Source organism: Gopherus flavomarginatus, chromosome 2 (genome assembly GCF_025201925.1).
Source record: "Gopherus flavomarginatus isolate rGopFla2 chromosome 2, rGopFla2.mat.asm, whole genome shotgun sequence".
Classification (NCBI taxonomy): Eukaryota; Metazoa; Chordata; order Testudines; family Testudinidae; genus Gopherus; species Gopherus flavomarginatus.
In genome coordinates, this window is record NC_066618.1 from 226,150,228 (window position 1) to 226,169,342 (window position 19,115).

Sequence of the window (19,115 nt, forward strand, 5' to 3'; positions counted from 1 at the left end):
ATGTCGTTCATTATGTAGATGACATCCTTATTTGTGGTCTTGACCCTAGCCCTGTCCAAACTCTAACCGATCAGGTTCTTCAGGCTCTAGATAATAACAAATGGGAGGTTAATAAGGCAAAAAGCTGCCTACTGCCCTCAACCTCGTTCCAGTTTTTGGGGTTCAGCGTTGAGGAAGGGATCCTCCAGCATTCCTCGTACCATTCATTACAACCCCAATTTAAGGTGGGAACTCACCCCCCCAAAAACAAATTCAAAGAGTGCTCAGAATATTTGACTATCACCGAGCTTTTCTTCCAGCCACGTTACTCAATGCTCTTTTTACTGTCCAGCAATTTGCAAAAAGCAAAAGGCTGCTCTGGACTGAGGAAGCTGATCAGGCAATAAATAGTTTAACAGCATGGCTTCACTCTAATCCAGCCCTTTACCGATGGGACCCAAAAGATCCAGTCCTCATCGAGTTGTCAATCACAGGTCACAGTGTAAGTGCCGTGATCACCCAGGAAAACCAAGCAGTATATCACAGCGCTCACACCTTTAATAGTCCAGAGCACCGGTATGGGTCGGTAGGACACATGCTCCTTGGGGTTAAATTGGCCGCCCCTTGGGCTCGGTTAGCCCGTGGAAAGCTCCAAGGCCCCCACGTACAGCTCATCCCCTGGCTTTCGTTTACCCCAGCCCCGCAGTTTCACGGTTCATCAGCCACTTGGGAGAAACTGGTGTTTACAGCGCAGGAAGCCTTTACTCAATGGGTATTATGTTTAAGTTCCACTGCTGAGGAGGACCTCAGCCTAGCCGAGCTTAGTGCATTTGAACCATGGATCGTGTCCAATGAGGTCACGGCCCCCTCCCCCCGTGCCGGTATGTTTTGCTAACAGTGTAAAGTATTCCAGGCTGAGCTCCTCCCAAGTCATGCTTCAGCACAACTAGCTGAGGTCCAGGGCATATTCCTAGCTGCCTCCCACCTCGCCTGTGCCCATCCCCATACTTGCGTCATTCTGGGTATAGACTCCGCTTATGGGGTATCCATTCTCACTCGTGAGGGGCAGCCGAGAGCACATGAGGATTTATGGGAGCAAATTTTTATCCTTATGCATAAGACAAAATTGCCCTGGTTCGTTACTCATTGTCCCTCTCACCGATCTGACAGTAATCCTTTACATACCGCTCTTGATCAACGCCTCTGAGCCTTTAAGGCCGAGAACCCCAGCAGCCCCGACGTAGCCTCCATCGCCCTTACAGAAGCCTAAGACCCCTTTCTAATGTGGCTACACGAGAAATGGGGACACCTACCTGGGCGAGCCCTTCACCAAGTTCTTACAGCTCACGGGAGCTGCAAAGCGGATCTGACCAGTAAGCACTGTAATGAAGCCATTCGTGCCTGTCAGCAGTGCCAGGCAAGTCGCCAGACTTCTCGGCCTGCCATAGCTCAAGGAGCATTACGACCCCAGCTCTTCAGGCCTGGACATCATTGGCAATTAGATTTAATTGGCCCCGTAGCTGGAGCCAAATTGTTTCCAAAGTGGCTGGTAGCTGTGGGTCTAGGCGCCCACCAAATCCATTGCTCGCCCCTAAGGCGGTCTACAGCCCCAGCAGTTAACAAGGCATTAGTTCAAGTTTTTGCAGCCTGGGGCATCCCCTCTGAAATCCAAACCGATGGAGGCCCCCCATTTACCAGTCATAGTTTCGAAACCTTAGTTGCCAAATGGGGCACCTGGCTTAATGTCCATCTCCCCTACCAACCCCATAGCAATGGTGTCGTAGAGCGCCACATTGGAATTCTCAAAATGCAACTCCGTGCCATCATTGGAAAACCTGACTACAAAGGCTGGCATTTGGCGCTGCCTCAAGCCCTTATTACATTGAATGCGGCTTATAGTTGGTGGCCACAGATTGATCCAGAGCCATCCCCACCCTGGAAACTGGTTTTTGCCCCCCAAGAGCCAGTATGGCTATGTGCCCCAACAGCATCCGGGTGCTCGCAGCCCCTTCCAGCCATGGTTCTTAAGCCCATCCGTTTCCCCAATACGTATCAATCAGAAACCCAGCTGGTTCATCACAGCTGGCTCAGCCAGTGATCATAACAGGACCCACCTTAGGGCTCGTCCCATCCTCTGTTTTCTCGTTTCAGGTTTACTCGCAACCATATCATCCGCATCCGAACCCTCTGGTGAATTGGACCATGGCTTACACCCATCAGGAACTTCTAGCTGCCGATCTGAATGACATCTCTTCCATTCCCCCAAATCACCATTGTATTCTGTGTTCAAATTCCCTACTTTCCCCCTTCCGACCCCTCTTTTTCTTTTCTTTCCTCCCCTTTATACATATAAACAGTTCGGAGCCTGTCAAAAATTCTCAGAACTCCACCTGGCCATGGCGGCCTCTGTTTTCAGGCAATTCATTTCTTTCGGATAAAATTACTACCCGTAATGCCCCAATCCAATTATTCAGTTCCCAGTCCCCAAGCGCCCTCTGTTTTGTTTTTATAAACCCCAGCCACCTTGGCCAACCCTGGAGCTCCTACCCAAATTGCTCCTTTTATTTTCTTCCCCCTTTTAAAAACACGCTAGTTTCGTTTGGCTTCAGTTCCATTTAGCCAAGCCGAGCCCCCGTTTCTTCCACCATATGTTATAAGCAGCAATATGATGCCACCTTAAATATACTATCGGAATTCCCCCAGCCCAATGTTGCTTTTAAACTAACTGCCTGGTGGCTGTCTAGCCAGTTTAACAGCGATCTAGATACAAAAACCCTCAATCTCCAGGCTGTTGATTGGGCCCACAGGTACTGGGTCCGCACAGCCCTCTTCCCCATAGGAAACTGGTGGCCAGGGCTCCAGGCCGATGACCCGTTTCTTCAAGCCCTCGATCCCAAAAACCTCAGCAGCCTCCAATCCCCTCCGGAATATATTGGTCATGTGGAAATGGTGTGGCCCATAACCACCTCAAACACCCCTGGGGGGCCTGTGCCCTGAGGCAAGTTTTCATTAAAGGAGGGGAGTCTTTCACAGACCTCCCCCTGTATTTGGCCCACACAAATGCAAATTCGCATGGTGGACCCAGCTAAAATCCGCCACCAAGACCCTCTTCTGGGGCTATGTACAGTTTAACCCCCTCAGTTATCCCTTTACCCTCAATCAGCTTCGCAGCCTTTCAGTAAATTTAGAGATGCTTACTAATCTTACAGCCCTTGGATTCCTCCAGGTTGATGACTCTCTTACCATCTTAGCCAAGTATGCTGAGCAAAATCGCTTAATCCTACAAACCCTACTCCACCAGGACTTTTGTGAAGCCCTAGAAAATCTTGACCCCCGCTTCAAGGACCAGTGCTGCCTTCGCCTACGTCCCGGGTGGAACAATGTCTCCACTATCTCCCAGCAGATGTCATCCCTAGCCGTCCACATCCGTCATGAACGCCAATCCTGGGACTGGTGGCAAACCACTTTGTCAGGGTGGGAACTAGGATCTTGGGCACAATTCCTTAAGCAGTGGTTAATTATTGCAGTAGTTATTATTGTTATTTTTTGTTTAGGCCTTGCAATTACTAAAGCCTTAATAGGTAAAGCTGTATCTGCTTTTCCTGTTCAAGTTAAATACTCCCCACTCCAACCCTCTGACAACCAGTCGGACACCGAGTCTTTGATCTAAATTTTTGCCCCTTTTCTAGGCTCGCCACCCTTCCTGGGCGTGGGCTATCCCTTTCGTAGCGGACCGACAATCAGCCACGGGGGCATGTCGCAACCCTAAAGCCTTGCTCAAGTTGTCGGCCTGGTCAATTGTCGGTCAGGCCAGAGCTGTGTGTAGACATGCAAGCATGTCATGAACAAAGAAGTGGTGTGCCAGGTGCACCCCCCGTGAGCACTATATGGACATGAAAGCCTGTCTCAGACAAAGAAGGCAGTGTGCCGAGTGCAGCCTCTGCTGACGTAAGGGGCTCCAGCCCGGAACCCGGAAGGCGAAGGAGCTAGGAACCAATCCAATGCCGACACATGTAAAAAGGGAACCAATCCGAAATTGACACGTGTACGGACCCCCAAACAAAACTACGTCCTGTACCAAAATCAGTAGGAGTCCCCGCGTGTTAGCTGAGAGCCCTGATCACCCTGTAAGCCAGGAGCCTCCTCCGGATTGTGCCGACTCATGTCGTGTTGTGTCAAAATAAACCACATTCCCTAATTCGTTATGCACTCTGTGCCTATGCTGCTGATCAGCTGTATTTGGAGTGTGGTACATATTTTGTAACTTCTGCAAGTATTCTGCCTTTGCTAACTCCCCCCCGCTCCTTGCCTCCTTTCTTCTGTTCCTTATTCTGTGTATAGAAGAAGTGGTTACTTTTATAGCCTATACTCCCTGCCTTTGCTTCCCCCCCTTTTTTTTTGTTTTGTATGAAGAAGAGTATGGTTTAACGAGATAATAGCTCTAGTTGATAAATTGTTTTCCCTGGCCCAAGCTGTAACTTGTCCCCATTACTAATTAAAGGAGAATAAATGCAGCCATTTGGCTTTTAAACCCAATCCTGCCATGTTCCATTGTTCCTCCCCCATTAAATAGCCACTCGAAACTTACGTGTCTCGGTCACCCCACAGCGCCTCCTACCCACCAAGGGGCTCCACTGATCAGTGCCTCCCCCTCCCTTCCAGCTGTTTTGTGGCGTCAGGAGGTGCTGGGGGGCAGAGGGGAGGAGCGAGGGTGCAACACGCTTGGGGGAGGGGGCAGATCTGGGTGGGGGCGGGAAGAGGTGGGGAAGAGGCGAGGCAGGGTGGCGCGGGGTGGGAAGAAGGAGGGTGGGAGTGGGGCATTGGAGGAAGAGGTGGGTGTAGGGCCTGGGCAAAACTGGGAGGCAGTACCCCTGGCAGATTAGAAACTTGGTGCCCATGGTTAAGGACTTTGCTATTTTAAAAAGAAAAACACAAGGACATCTTGGAAAGATACATAATGGTAATATTAATCCCTTGTTTAACTCTGCAGACCTCAGTGGCCCAAAATCTGCCCCAAAATTTTCAAGAAGTAAGCAATCTGTCTCCTCATTACAAATAGATATACCATCATAATTTATGGAAGAGACCAGTTCTGCTCCAAGGTGTAAAATCAGGAGTGACTCCACTATTGCCAATGGAATTGTACCAGGATTAAACTGGTGTGAGATCAAATTCTGGCCCAAAGTGCTAAGTAGTAGTCGTATATTGTGTATTTATTCATGGTACTTTAAACTGGCAAACAAACAGACAAAAGTACATAAGCTATTTCAGCTGTAAGTGAAATTTTCTCTGCTTCCTCTATCAAACTGATCTCTTATCTTCTGGTTGAGCAGAATGTCATTTCCTTTTCTCCTTTCACCTCAGTAAGATTAATCTCTTTCTTTCTTTATCTTTTATTATAAAAAAGAAACACTGATAAGTCAAATGACAGATCCCAAATCTGTGAACAAACAAAATATCCAAACTCTCTAAACATATCCCACATACTTAAACTGTCAAGGTATTCTGTGATCAGCAGATATAATGTACAAAAGAGTAAGACATTGTAGCATTAAGAACAGCCCAAAGGTAGAGGGCAAAGGGCACCATGATATCTCGTAATAAATTTCAGATGGCTTAACCAGTTCAAGTATGCCCCAATTCTTTAATTTCATGAAATGTATCTAGTAAGTATCATGCAAGTCTCAGTGAAAAGCTCATAACTCACTGGTTATTGATATTGTATAATGTAGGGTGCAAGCAACTGGACATAAACTGAAATTATAATTCTTAAAATGTGTTTACCAGCCAAGTAGGAGTTACCCCACCCTACAGAAAGGAATGTGGTTTCTGCATCTGGGAGTTACTTCCAAAGTATTTTCAAAGACAATGAGAATGTATTTACACATCGCATAAACAGACCCAACAAGCTAACAAGGGGTGGAGACAAACATCACACTATCAGGACAGGGGAAGAGACTGACCATCACATGGTTAATATTCATTCAAATAATTGCCTGGGGCAGGAGCTAAATAGCTTCTAATCAGCTTCCTCCTGCTTAAGTATCCCTCATTTGCAGCCTGATTGGCAGATTGGGCCCACTTGGCCTTATTCAGCTCTCTGAGGGCCAGTGTGGGGAGCATGCCCCATCATACCATCCATTCATGGCAACATGGGATGTCTCAAAGGTTGCTGTTGGATTTGCACTTGAACAAATTGATGAGTTTAATTGGCACAGACCTGTGGCTTTTGGAGGTTGCCAGTTAAATAAGAGGGAAACCAAATATTCAGCTACAGAATTGGAGTGTCTGGCTATTGTTGAGGCTCTAAGGCCAATTGCTCATATTTACTAGGTATGAAAATCACAGTGTACATAGACCACAGTGCTCTCAGTGGCTCCTTACAGAGCACAACCCAGGAAGACACCTGTGAAGATGGATTCACAAACTGCCTGAAAATACATTCACAGTTCACCATTAACCTGGAAAGTAGAAGTAGTTGCAGACGCTCTCAGAGGGATGAGCACAGTGATAATAGACTCAGCATGGTCTTGTGAAGACATCTGGCAAGAACAGGGTAAAGAAGTTTTTGGAAAGTGTTGGGGACATCTTCCCTGTACAAGTGCTGGAGGAACCAGTTAGGAGCCATGATCCTCTTAACCTGCTGCTCACAAACAGGGAAGGATTGGTAGGGGAAGTAGAATTGGGTGACAACCTGGCCAGCCATGACCATGAGATGGTTGAGTTCAGGATCCTGACAAAAGGAAGAAAGGAGAGCAGCAGAATACAGACCCTGGACTTCAGAAAAACAGACTTTGACTCCCTCAGGGAACTGATGGGTAGGATCCCCTGGGAGGCTAATATGAGGGGGAAAAGAGTCCAGGATTGCTGGTTGTATTTTAAAGAAGCCTTATTGAAGGCACAGGAGCAAACCATCCCGATGTGCAGAAAGAATAGCAAATATGGCAGGTGACCAGCCTGGATTAACAGAGAAATCTTTAGTGAGCTGAAACACAAAAAGGAAGCTTACAAGAAGTGGAAACTTGGACAGATGAGTATAAAAATATTGCTTGAGTGGCCAAAGCACAATTGAGTTGCAGCTAGCAGGAGATGTGAAGGGTAACAAGAATGGTTTCTACAGGTCTATTAGCAACAAGATCAGGGGAAGTGTATTACCCTTACTGAATGGGAGAGGCACCTAGTGGCAGATGATGTGGACAAAGCTTAAGTTCTCAATGCTTTTTTTGCTTCGATCTTCAGAGGCAAGGTCAGCTCCCAGACTGCTGCACTGGGCAGCACATAATGGGGAGGAGGTGAGCAGTCCTCAGTGGTCAAAGAACAGGTCTGCTCAATGGTCTGCGGGGAGATGTTGGATGGGATGGGAACTGAGTTACTGCAGAGAATTCCTTCTTGGGTGCTGGCTGGTGAGTCTTGCACACATGCTCAGGGTTTAGCTGATCGCCATATTTGGGGTTGGGAAGGAATTTTCCTCCAGGGCGGATTGGCAGGGGCCCTGGAGGTTTTTCGCCTTCCCCTGCAGCGTGGGGCATGGGTCGCTTGCTGGTGGATTCTCTGCAGCTTGAGGTCTTCAAACCAATTTTGAGGATTTCAATAACTCGGTCCTGGGTTGGGGGTTGTTATAAAATTGGATGGGTGGGGTTCTGTGGCCTGCCTTGTGCAGGAGGTCAGACTAGATGATCATATTGGTCCCTTCTGACCTATGAGTCTATGAGTCTATGAGGTTAAGGACTATTTAGAAAAGCTGGACATGCACAAGTCTATGAGTCCAGATCTAATGCATCGAAGGGTGCAGAGGGAATTGGCTGATGTGATTGCAGAGCCATTGCCCATTATCTTTGAAAACTTGTGGGGATTGGATGAGGTCCTGGACAATTGGAAAAAGGCAAATATAGTGCCCATCTTTTAAAAAAAGGGAAGAAGGAGAACCCAGGGAACTACAGACCAGTCATCCTCACCTCATTCCCTGGAAAAAGCATGGGTATGTCCTCAAAGAAACCATTTTGAAACACTTAGAGGAGAGGAAGATGATCAGGAACAGTCAACATGGATTCACCAAGGGCAAGTCATGCCTGAACAACCTGATTCCCTTCTATGATGAGATAATCGTCTCTGTGGATATGGGGAAAGCAGTGGATGTGATATTTCTTGACTTTAGCAAAGCTTTTGGTACAGTGTCCCATGGTATTCCTGCCAGCAAGCTTAAAAAGTATGGATTGGATGAATGGACTGTAAGGTGGATAGAAAGCTGGCTAGATTTTCTGACTCCACAAGTAGTGATCAATGGCTCAATGTCTAGTTGGCAGCTTGTATCAAGCAGAGTACCCCAGGGATTAGTCCTTGGACTGGTTTTGTTCAATGTAGAATCATAGAATTATAGAAGATTAAGGTTAGAAGAGACCTCAGGAGGTCATCTAATCTAACCTCCTGCTCAAAGCATTTTTATTAATGATTTGGATGATGGGATGGATTGCACCATCAGCAAGTTCACAGTTGACACTAAGCTGGGGGGGAGAGGTAGATATACTGGACAGTAGGGATAGGGTCCAGAGTGACCTAGGCAAACTGGAGGATTGGGCCAAAATAAATCTGGTGAGATTCAACAAAGACAAGTGCAGAGTCCTGCACTTAAGATGGAAGAATCCCATGCTACAGGCTGGGGACCGACTGGTTAAGCAGCAGTTCCTCAGAAAAGAACCTGGGGATTACAGTGGATGAGAAGCTGAATATGAGTTAGGAGTGTGCCCTTGTTGCCAAGAAGGTTAACAGCATATTGGGCTGCATTAGTAGGAGCAATGCCAGCAGATTGAGGGAAATGATTATTCCCCTCTATTCAGCACTTGTTAGGCCACATCTGGAGTATTGCATCCAGTTTTGGGCCTCCCACTACAGAAAGGATGTGGACAAATTGGAAAGAGTCCAGCAGAGGGCAACAAAAATGATCAGGGGGCTGGGGCACATGACTTATGAGGAGAGGCTGAGGGAACTGGGCTTGTTTAGTCTGCAGAAGAGTGAGGGAAGGATCTGATGGCAGCCTTCAACTACCTGAAGGGGGGTCCACAGAGGATGGACCTCAGCTGTTCTCAGTGGTGGCAGATGACAGAACAAGGAGCAACGGTCTCCAGTTGCAGTGGGGGTGGTTTAGGTTGGATATTAGGAAACACTATTTCACTAGGAGGGTGGTGAAGCACTGGAATGGGTTACCTAGTGAGGTGGTGGAAACTCCATCCTTAGAGGTCTTTAAGGCCCAGCTTTACAAAGCCCTGGCTGGGATGATTTAATTGGTGTTAGTCCTGCTTTGAGCATGGGGTTAGATTAGATGACCTCCTGAGGTCTCTTCCAGCCCTAATCTTCTATGATTCTAACCTTGGAAGAACGAGGAGAGGGAAACAAAGGGGTGTGAACTGTTCCATTCCAATCCCCAGAAGTAGGAGTGACTAGAATAAGTTATCCTAACTAAGATTTAAGTAAGCAGATATCTGTGTAGACTGTTGTGTTGTGTCCTTTACTTCTGTTATGTTTTTTTCCCCCTATTCTTGAGATTACACATTTTTTTTATTTTGAAAAGACTTCCCTTCCAAAGGGAAGACTGGTAGGGCTCAAACACTTTGGGGCTTCCTGAGGAATCAAGGATTGTATGTGAGTGTTACATACACAGAGTACTGTAGCACTGGACCCACTCTGAGAATGGGAGAATCATGGGATTCAACCACGAGAGAAGTGAAGGTGCAAGGCCTGTCACCTGAGGAGTGCAACAGAGACTATAGCAGGGTCAAAGGTACGGATAGCCCTGAACTGCACTCCTAAATGCAGGAGTGTATTAATCCTCTATGGATTTAGCTCAATGCAAAACAAAGACAATTTTTGTGAGATGTGAGGTGTTTGGAAACTTTAAAAAAAAACTCCTAACATTTATAATTATTTCATGTTCCAGTAGCTGAGACCTGGAAATATTCCATTTTAATTTGAAATAATTTTGAAATTTTTCAATAGAAAATTTCATTGACAGCAACACATTCCTTCAAAACATTTCATTTTTGATAAAACAGCATTCTCCAATGGAAATTTGTTCTACTAAATAAAATTGAACAGTTCTATTTTTTCTTCTCTGTAATCTCATTGTAGAGATGTATTTTAGGAGTTCACTGTATTAAAAATACAAATGTTTGTGTGATCTTGAGGGATTGTATCCTAGGGGAGGGCAGGGCCAGCTCCAGGGTTTTTGCCTCCCCAAGCAGCCAAAAAAAAAAAATTAATTTGTGATCTGCGGGAGCTCTACCATGGCCACTTCAGAATTTGGCAGCAGGTCCTTCCCTCCAAGAGGGACAGAGGGACCCACCGCCGAAGAGCCAGACGTGCCACCCCGCACCGTTAGCCGCCCCAAGCACCTGCTTGCTGGGCTGGTGCCTGGAGCAGGCCCTGGGGGAGGGGCAACACTAAGAACAGCGGAGGGTGGTTAGGCAAATTCACTCAGATTGTAATGCCCTCAGAGAGCTGCCACCTTCCGGAGAGAGATTCACACATACTGGTTCAAACTGGATTCTCTGGGAGCCAACAGACAAAGAAAGGATTTTTAATTAAATAGCCTCAGTTAAAACTTACTTAGGGCAAACAGATAGGATCCAAGGGGGGGCCCTGCTCTTAGGAAAGCTTTGGAAGATCTTTGGCTTACTGAAGCCCCATAAGACTTGGGTACTGGTTCTCAGCTGAAGCTGTGACCATAGGAAAAACTACTGTGTAGGATTTGAAGGATTAATCACCAACCACAGCTCTTGTAGGAATTGGGGGGTGATCTCTGGTAAGCTTCTTAGCATACATGTAGGTTCTTTTATTGTTTTCAATGTTTTCTGTGTAATGTATTCATCTTAAGAATAAATGTGCTTGCTTAGAAAGAACTGTGTGGTAACTTATAACAGTTGGCAATTATGCTGTCCACCATATCTGCGGAGAGGAGAGAAGTAAAGAAGGCAGGTTAAAGCAGTCTGTCTCTTGCTGGGGGATAGGATATCACGGTATAGTCAGGGAACAGTGCAGCCTGGAAATACCCTGCTCAGGATGGAAAGCGAGATGTATGTTTCCACTCACAAAAGGTGAAGTGTGAGAATCCTAGAGCCTAGAGTGGGCCCCCTTGCATCTTAAATTAATTTAAGAATATAATATAATGTTGCTGTGCAGTTTCCCTCAATTGTGACAATGAGATCCCATTAAAATACTTTAAGATCACACACTAATTCAGCCAATTAATAAAACACAAATAAAACATATAGGTTATCAGACATCAAGGTTAGTGACAGAAACTCAGTGACATATTGCTCCCACGAATATCATTGTCATCTTAAAAGTTCCTTATGCAAAGGATGTTCAACTATTGTTTGCCACCTTGGGTCTGTGTTTGTTGGTCAAAAAGCCTTAGACTTAACCCCTAAATGGAGCAGCAGCAGCAGCTGCCAGAACTTTCCACAGAGTGGAAGCTGGTGGAGATCCGTAGGACAGCAGCCTCCCATCATTTTTTAGCCTATTCTCGTTCAGCATGACCAGGTACCAGATGAATAACAATGGAACTGGATAACTGGGAGCCCTAGCTGCTTAACAGGAGCCATAGGTCTATTCAGCAACCTTCTTAGCTAGATTAGTAGTAGATCTCCTGCTCTCGCCCTACTACTGGTTCTGTCACTGCAAGTTCTTCTTTCCCTCTATAATATCACTCTTCTTGGGAAGCAAGTAGGCTTACAAGATTGGAGACAATCAAGGAGATGTTAAACTGAAACTTTGGACATCCCTACCAAAGGAAGTTAAATGAGAGGTTGAGGGCAGAAAGAATATTATGGTGTGGCAGCACAGACACCAGCAATGAAGTTTCCAAAGCACTGCTGGTTCTTTTAACCTGTATACCACAAAGACAAAGGAATTAAATAAAAATATGCAAAAAATCATAAGAATTCAGTGTGAGGCTCAGGGATTCTCATTAATGATAATGAGGGCTGTGTGACTGAATCCCCATAGGCTATGATTAATAGGTATGCCTTAGAGGCCAATTTCAGAATTGAAGAATACAGGACAATTGTCAGATTAATATAACAAAATGATTCCACTGTTCATGAGTTATTTTTGTTACCAAAAAAAGTTAGGCTGGGAGAAAAGGAAAAGAAAAAATAATACATTTGAAAGCCAGTGTGAGTTAGAAGGAGAACACTTAGTTTGAGCCTTTCTGTGCTGAAGATTTTTGGAGTCCAGGAGCTTCCTATCACTATTAAGGCCCTAGCACACAGGTGGCACTGTATAAATAAATACCAACTCTCAGCAGATTCCAGATACAGCTTTACCATGATGAATGCAGAAGACCTGGGCCAGTTATACTACACAGAACAAATAGATTATTTTAAAGTGCTTTCTTCTGTATCATTCTCACTTGACCTTTTTGACCAGATACTGTGATCCAAACTCGTAAGTGGTGCAAAATGATCTTAAGTGACGAGAGATGAGCAAAGACTCCTCCCTGTGCAAAAGAATTCTCCATTGACAAAAATCTGGTGGAGGAGGTTCTGTCACTTCTTATGCTACCTGTCACCCCATCCCTGGTTAAGGAAAGGAAGGTGGCACATAGGGGCATTCTGAGAGTGGGATGTGAAAGGGACAGGGAGGGGAACTTACATCAGTGGCATAACTTAGAACTGTCTCCGTGCAGCCCTAACTTTTGCCAGCTCTGGATAACTCTGAATCTGACAGCTCTGCAACTGGCTCCCAGCAACTGCCACTATCCACTATATCTGAACACAGTTCAGGTGCAGTGGAGAATCAGGGACGTATGACCATGATGCAGAAACAGTATAGACTGCATCACAGGAGTACTCATGCATTTCTCAAACGATGACCATGTTGTAAAGAGGCACACTTTTATCTAGTTTGCATTAATTGTAATAAATTGCAGCTGCCCTCATCATTGTTCATGTAGAGCTTGTGTAGACCTCTGCCTAGAGCGGTCTTTCTTGAACAGAGCAGCTTGCACTGTACATTGCCATGGACTGCACTTGGCCAGTGGCGTTATATCATTAAATAAACTCACGCATGTTATGATACAGTAAAACAAAGCACAAACTACATATGCTGAGATTGCAGATGTATTACACTCTGGGCAATTTATAATATCACTAAATATCACTCTGAGATCAGTTCAGTTAAAATGTTCATTCAGTTCAGATTTTCTCTAAACCACCGGACGTTGGATTGTTAGCTCCTTGGGGCACGAGTGTATCTTCCGTTATGTTTCCACAGCAGTGAATGCACGAATAGCCATTAATCAATAATAGTTACTACAGAAGAAAAAAAATATTATCCAGAGAAAGTGTTACACCATGTGTAATAACCTTAGTCCCAGATTTGGACCTTCGCGTCCAAAATATGGGGGTTAGCATGAAAACCTCCAAGCTTAGTTACCAGCTTGGACCTGGTACCTGCTGCCACCACCCAAAAAATTAGAGTGTTTTGGGGCACTCTGGTCCCTCTGAAAAACCTTCCCTGGGGACCCCAAGACCCAAATCCCTTGAGTCTCACAACCAAGGGAAATAATCCTTTTTCCCTTCCCCCGTCCAGGTGCTCCTGGAGAGATACACCGACACAAGCTCTGTGAAACTACACAGAGGGACTCCCCCCTCTCTGTTCCCAATCCTGGAAACAAAAAGTACTTTCCTATTCCCCCAGAGGGAATGCAAAAATCAGGCTAGCAATCCAACACACAGATCTCCCCGATTCCTTCCTCCCACCAATTCCCTGGTGAGTACAGACTCAATTTCCCTGAAGTAAAGAAAAACTCCAACAGGTCTTAAAAGAAAGCTTTATATAAAAAAGAAAGAAAAATAAGTACAAATGTTCTCTCTGTATTAAGATGATACAACACAGGGTCAATTGCTTAAAAGAATATTGAATAAACAGCCTTATTCAAAAAGAATACAAATCAAAGCACTCCAGCACTTATATTCATGCAAATACCAAAGAAAAGAAACCATATAACTTACTATCTGATCTCTTTGTCCTTACACTTGGAAACAGAAGACTAGAAAAAAGAAACTACTTCTCCAAAGCTCAGAGAAAGCAGGCAGCCAGAAAACAAAGACTCAGAGACACAATTCCCTCCACCCAAAGTTGAAAAAATCCGGTTTCCTGATTGGTCCTCTGGTCAGGTGCTTCAGGTGAAAGAGACATTAACCCTTAGCTATCTGTTTATGACACGCCCCCCAAATTGCAGACAGTGGGGAAGCTCACTGGCGGCGATTTCCTTCTAGAACTTGAAAATAAACAGATTAATACAACACATAGACCTTTACATATACTACTAAGTATATAACTAACAGACTTCTACATTTTAAGAACACTTTTTAACTACTGAATTCTGGGAAACTCTCACGGGAGAGTGCATCAGCTACTTTGTTAGAAGCTCCTGTGATGTGTTGAATTTCAAAATCAAAATCTTGGAGAGCTAAACTCCAACGAAGAAGTTTCTTGTTGTTCCCCTTGGCAGTATGAAGCCACTTTAGTGCAGCATGGTCAGTTTGTAGTTGGAACCGCCGTCCCCAAACATATGGGCGTAGCTTTTCCAGGGCGTACACAATGGCATAGCATTCCTTTTCACTGACTGACCAGTGACTTTCCCTCTCAGACAGTTTCTTGCTGAGAAACACGACAGGATGGAAGTTGTGATCTGTTGCTTCCTGCATGAGCACTGCTCCTATACCACGCTCAGATGCATCTGTGGTTACTAGGAATGGCTTGTCAAAATCCGGGGCCCTGAGCACAGGGTCCGACATGAGCGTTGCCTTAAGTTGGGTAAAGGCCTTTTGACACTCATCAGTCCACTTAACTGCATTTGGCTGGGTCTTTTTGGTCAGGTCGGTCAGTGGGGCAGCGATTTGGCTGTAGTGTGGTACAAATCGCCTGTAGTATCCGGCCAAGCCTAAGAAGGATTGGACCTGCTTCTTGGACCGTGGGACAGGCCACTTTTGGATAGCATCTACCTTGGCCTGTAGGGGGTTTATGGTTCCTCGACCCACCTGGTGCCCCAGGTAAGTCACTCTGTTTTGGCCTATTTGACACTTTTTGGCCTTAACAGTTAGTCCTGCCTGCCTGATGCGCTCAAAGACCTTTTCCAGGTGTAGTAGGTGTTCGGGCCAGGAGTCTGAAAAAATGGCCACATCATCGAGGTAGGCAACTGCAAATTCTCCCAGTCCAGCTAGTAGACCATCTACCAGCCTCTGGAAGGTGGCGGGTGCATTTCGAAGGCCGAAAGGAAGGACATTGAATTCATACACCCCCGCATGGGTGACGAATGCTGACCTCTCCTTGGCAGGTTCATCTAGCGGTACTTGCCAGTACCCCTTGGTTAAGTCTATTGTAGAGATGAACTGGGCACGTCCCAACTTTTCCAATAGCTCATCGGTACGTGGCATTGGATAGTTGTCCGGACGAGTTACAGCATTTAGCTTACGGTAGTCCACGCAAAAGCGTATTTCCCCATCTGGTTTGGGTACCAGAACCACTGGAGATGCCCATGCACTGGTAGATGGGCGGATTATACCCATCTGTAGCATGTTCTGGATCTCCCGTTCTATAGCAGCTTGGGCATGAGGAGACACTCGGTAGGGTGGGGTTCTGATTGGGTGAGCATTACCTGTATCAATGGAGTGGTATGCCCGTTCAGTCCGTCCTGGGGTGGCTGAGAACAATGGGGCGAAGCTAGTGCACAGCTCCTTGATTTGTTGCCGCTGCAGACGTTCCAGGGTGGTTGAGAGGTTCACCTCTTCCACGCCACCGTCTTTTTTTCCCGTCGTAGTAGACACCGTCAGGCCACTCAGCATCATCTCCCTGGACTGTAAACTGACAAACCTGTAAGTCTCTGGAATAGAAAGGCTTGAGAGAATTAACATGGTACACTTTAGGCTTTAGTGAGGAATTGGGAAATGCTATGAGGTAGTTTACAGCTCCCAGGCGCTCTTGGACCGTGAAGGGCCCTTCCCATGATGCTTCCATCTTATGGGCCTGTTGCGCCTTCAAGACCATAACCTGGTTTCCTACCTTGAAGGACCGATCTCTGGCATGTCTGTCATACCAGGCCTTTTGCTCTTCTTGAGCATCCTTTAGGTTCTCTCTAGCAAGGGCTAAAGAGTGTCGGAGGGTGCTTTGTAGGTTGCTTACAAAGTCCAGAATGTTAGTTCCTGGAGAAGGCGTAAACCCCTCCCATTGCTGCTTCACCAACTGTAATGGCCCCTTAACCTCGTGACCATACACAAGTTCAAATGGTGAAAACCCTAAACTGGGATGTGGTACAGCCCTGTAGGCAAACAGCAACTGCTGCAACACTAGGTCCCAATTATTGGAGAATTCGTTGATGAATTTTCGTATCATGGCCCCCAAAGTTCCATTGAACCTTTCCACCAGGCCATTGGTTTGATGATGGTACGGGGTGGCAACCAAGTGATTCACCCCATGAGTTTCCCACAGTTTTTCCATGGTTCCTGCCAGGAAATTAGACCCTGAATCTGTAAGGATGTCGCAGGGCCAACCTACCCTGGCAAAGATGTCTGTTAAGGCCAGGCACACAGTGTTAGCCCTGGTGTTGCCTAGAGCGACTGCTTCTGGCCATCGGGTAGCAAAGTCCACTAAAGTCAGTACGTACTGCTTTCCTCTGGGCGTCTTTTTTGGGAAAGGGCCCAGAATATCCACAGCTACTCGCTGAAATGGGACCTCAATTATGGGGAGTGGCTGGAGAGGGGCCTTGACCTGGTCTTGAGGCTTACCCACTCTTTGGCATACCTCAGAAGACCGGACATACTTGGCAACGTCCTTGCCCATCCCCTCCCAGTGGAAGGACTTCCCCAACCGGTCCTTGGTTCTGTTCACCCCAGCATGGCCACTGGGATGACCATGGGCTAAGCTTAAGAGCTTCCCCCGGTACTTAGTTGGAACCACCAACTGTTTTTGCGGCTGCCATTCTTCCCGGTGTCCACCAGAAAGAATTTCCTTGTATAAAAGTCCTTGGTCTATAACAAACCGGGATCGATTAGAAGAGCTGAGAGGCGGTGGGGTGCTCCGTGCCGCCGCCCACGCTTTCTGAAGGCTGTCATCTGCTTCCTGCTCAGCCTGGAACTGTTCCCTTGAGGCTGGGGTCACCAGTTCTTCCTCAGACTGTGGACTTGGGCTTGGTCCCTCTGGAAGCGATGTAGGTGATGGGGTTGTTTCCGTTGCTGGTGAACCGCTCTCCGCTGGTGCACCTGAGGGTATTTCAGGCTCTGGCTGAGCCTTTTGGGTATGGCTGTCTTTTGCTTCTGCCAGTTTTGGCTCGCTGGCGCCCTCTGGCGTTGAGTTTGAAGATGTAGGTGCACTTGCTGGTGCTGGTTGTTGTTCCAGTTCCGGGCCTGGGACTGGAGATGCTGTGGCTGTTTCAGTGGTAGGCATGGAATCTGGGTCCACTACCTCTGTCTGGGTCTTTGGTAACACAGACGGGGCCTCTGTGGACGGTTCAGGAACAGGAATGGGTCTGGAAGCTTGCCTGGTTTGGCTACGTGTAACCATTCCCACTCTCTTGGCCCGCCTCACCTGGTTGGCCAAGTCTTCCCCCAGTAGCATGGGGATAGGATAATTGTCATAGACTGCAAAAGTCCACATTCCTGACCAGCCTTTGTACTGGACAGGCAGTTGAGCTGTAGGCAAGTCTACAGCTTGTGACATGAAGGGGTAAATTGTAACTTTGGCCTTTGGGTTGATGAATTTGGGGTCAACGAAGGATTGGTGGATAGCTGACACTTGTGCCCCCGTGTCTCTCCACGCAGTAACCTTCTTTCCGCCCACTCTCAAATTTTCCCTTCGCTCCAAGGGTATTTGAGAGGCATCCGGGCCTGGGGATCTTTGGTGTGATGGTGGTGTAATGAATTGCACTCGCATGGTGTTCTTGGGACACTTGGCCTTGATATGTCCCAGTTCATTACACTTAAAGCATCTTCCATCTGATGGGTCACTGGGCCGAGGTGAGTTACTGGAGACTGGTGAGGTTGAAGGGTAGGGTATCTGTGGCTTTACTTGGGTGGTATGTGGGGTCTTTGGCTGTCCTCGGTTGTAGGGTTTATGGTCTGTGTGCCCCCTGGGGTAATCGTTCCCCTTGACAGTAGCTTTCTTGCTTTCTGCCAGTTCCATCCATTTGGCTCCAATCTCCCCCGCCTCAGCGATATTCTTGGGGTTTCCATCTTGTATGTACCGTGTGATGTCTTCAGGAACACCATCCAAGAACTGCTCCATTTGTATGAGGAGGTTCAGTTCTTCCAAGGTTTGAATGTTGTTTCCTGTTAGCCAGGCCTCATAGTTTTTTGCAATGTAGTAGGCGTGTTTGGGAAATGACACCTCTGGTTTCCACTTTTGGGTTCTGAAGCGCCGACGGGCATGATCTGGGGTTATCCCCATCCTGTATCTGGCCTTGGTTTGAAAAAGTTTATAGTCATTCATTTGCTGCTTAGGCATTTCAGCTGCCACCTCTGCTAAAGGTCCACTGAGGTGTGGCCTTAATTCTACCATGTACTGGTCTTCGGGGATGCTGTACCCAAGACAGGCTCTTTCAAAGTTTTCCAAGAAGGCCTCGGTGTCATCACCTGCCTTGTAGGTGGGAAATTTCCTGTGCTGTGGAGCAATATTTGGCGCCGGGTTGTTAGGGTTGGCTGGCACAGGCAGCCCAGCTTTTGCCATCTCCAGTTCATGTTTTCTCTGTTTTTCCTTCTCTTCATTCTCTTTTTGTTGTTTTTCCATTTCTTTTTGTTGTTTTTCCATTTCTTTTTGGTGTTTTTCCATGTCTCGGCGGTGGGCCGCCTCTTCTTCTGCTTGTTTCCTTCGGTAGGCCACCTCTTCTTCTTCTAGTTTTCTTTTGTGTGCTGCCTCTTTGGCTGCCTCTTGGGCTGCCTGTTCTCTTTGGTAGGCTGCCTCTTTGATCTGTTCTTCTCTTTCTTGCATCTCCATCTCTTTTTGTTTTATTTCCAGTTGTCGCCTGTGTTCAGCTTCTTTGATTTGTTCTTCGGCCTCAATTTTTGCCTTAGAAGTCATGGTTCCTGTTTTCTTGTGTTGGGGTGCCCTCCGGTGTTTATCTTCTGAACTGCAGGCTCTGTTCC